Source organism: Ananas comosus, linkage group 11 (assembly GCF_001540865.1).
Source record: "Ananas comosus cultivar F153 linkage group 11, ASM154086v1, whole genome shotgun sequence".
Lineage (NCBI taxonomy): Eukaryota > Viridiplantae > Streptophyta > Magnoliopsida > Poales > Bromeliaceae > Ananas > Ananas comosus.
The window spans coordinates 2,911,833-2,914,483 of NC_033631.1; positions in this window are offsets into that span (position 1 = coordinate 2,911,833).

The window sequence follows — 2,651 nt, forward strand, 5'->3', positions numbered from 1 at the left end:
AGGAGAATACATTAGGCCATAAAGTGACTTTGGATTTGAATAACTTGTGAGTTATGGAGCTAATGTCGTAATGCGACATCGGGCTTGAGCTATGAATGAGCGTAGCAAAGTAATGCCATAGAGAGGCATTAGACTTGAATGATATGTGAATTGCATGTGCATGTTAATATTATAAGAATTATGCTAAGTTGGTAGTTGCATTGGAAAGTGTATGCATGTAGCATTATGAGAACTATGCTAAGTTGATAGTTGCATACGAATGCATTGAAACCATATGCTAGTGGATAGATGCATATTAATATTTATATGCATTGTGGACCTCAAGCTGGGCAGTTTTCGTGCCGGGGGACCGGTCTCCCAGACACCTGGGACCGGTCTCTCAGCTTGCCCCGCAAAACCAACATTCGAGAACCGGTCTCTCAGGCCATGGGACCGGCTGCCTCAAGTCCTGCCGCAATACTGCGCCGAGGGGACCGGTCTCTCCTACCAGGGACTGGTCCCCGAGAGTGAAAACTCTCAGGACTTAGCCAAAATTTCAGAAATCAAAATTTTAGGCCGGAATACCATCTACGACCTTCTACCAAGTGTGAAAAAGTTCGGAATCCATATAAAACACTCGAACCTCGCAATTTGCACAGGTCCAGTGTCTTGCTGGTCCCTACACCACCCGCGCCAGTGGAGGTTGTTGCTCCCAGGGTGTCGTCCCCTACACTCGACACTTCGCGGACGACACCGACGGTAGCACCTCGGGAGGAGGTTATTGCGGCACCACCAGCTCAGGTGCCGTTGGCAGGGGCAGTTTTTCCCGTGATGGTTGAGGGAGCGGAGCGGGAATGGCTCATGGATCGCCTCAATGAGTTTAGAAGGTGTAGCCCTAGGATCTTCGATGGAGAGAGAGCCGACCACTGGATCGTAGAGAAGTGGTTGATGCATATGGAGAAGTTATTCCGCGACACCTTCGTGGAAGAAAAAGATAGAGTTTGGCTCGCCACTCATCACCTGGACGGCGAGGCCTATAGTTGGTGGTTGGATATCCAGGATAACCCCAACACCGACCTTGCAGCGATTTTTTGGAAGAGGTTCAAGGAACTCTTGTTGGAGCACTACTCCCCGTCAGCGTTAAGAGGAAGATGGAGCAGGATCCGCGCCAGATGCGCCAGGGGGATCGGACCGTGCCAGACTACAAGAGGGAGTTCTCTTGGCTTTTACACTGTGTGCCCTTTGTTGTGCGGGACGACGAGGACAAGTGTCACGCCCCGGGACCAATACCAATTTGGGCCGGCCCGGGCTCGTCAAACAGACGCTGAACGGACAGAGTTTTTCCTGTCCGCCCAAGGCTCATCATCTGTATATTTTCAAGTAGAGAAAAGCACTAGCAGAAACATACACATACGGCTTACACAAGGGTAAGCAATAGCCATGAGTGAAAGAAAGGAAACTAAACAACTACACAAGTACTATGATTCAACTTTTGATCACATACATTGCATTTAACCTTCATATTCATGATTCTTTACATTGCTTGCATCATTTCTTTTACATCACATTTGCCCAAAATAAACATTACATTCTTTTTCTCATTTGCTTTATACATAATCATCTTCAAATACAAAAGAAGACATATGGTGGCTACTAACAAAATGCAAAACCCGACTCGGTAGTCACTGTCTATGGCGCGATACCTTTACCGAGGTCGCTCGCCGGCTCGCTCGGTCCCGGCTCTGTGAAAATAGTGGGGTGAGAACTACAACGAAGTTCCTAGTGGGTTCGCCCCAATCTCACCGACTTTCCCACTAGGTCAAACTCAGGCATAATAGAAAAAATAAGCAGATAACTAGCCAACTATACAAATGCAGCTAATATGCCTGAACAATGCTATCAATAAGATGCTCAATATAAATTCTTGAAGACTGCATGGTCGATGTTCTTTGTTCTTTGTTTCTTCGTTCAATCTCAAGGCTAACCTGGGGGTATCACCTTATTAACTCACCAACTCAAAATCCATGATCGCGGGCCCTCAGCTTCCTCCCGCTAGGACCGTCCTCTGAGTAACTCAACCCAGTGATGACAAACTCCGGAGCGCATCGCCCGAGGGGGAGCGACCACCCTCGAGCAAGGATTTATAGCGAGTATGATCAATCCTTAACTCTAAGGATATTCAGTTCAATCTGTTCCTTAACTCTAAGGAATTATGCACAAATGACCCTTAGCTCTAAGGTTGAATGTCATTGTGTCAACCTCATGTTCTTTGCATTCTTTATCCTTGACCATGTCAATACACTAATTCTAGTGTTCTTTACATTCTTTACTTTCATCATGTCTTTACATTAACTCTAGTATTCTTTATGCCACACATTTAATGCTATCTCTAGCCATTGTTCATTATGCCACATTTTGTTGCTAACTCTAGAAATTGTCATTCTTTTTACCACATTTGTTCTCTTTGATGCCACATACTAGCTCTAGTATTCTCTACGTTAATCTTTATGCTAACTCTAGCTTTCATTCTCACATTTCATTATCCTCATGTCATATGTCACTTGGTCTTTAATTTTACTAAGATCTTATCGTCATACATGCACATATAGGGTTATTACATTTCTTATTGGTTCTCAACCATCATGATGCACTTGAACTCACAAAATGCAAAT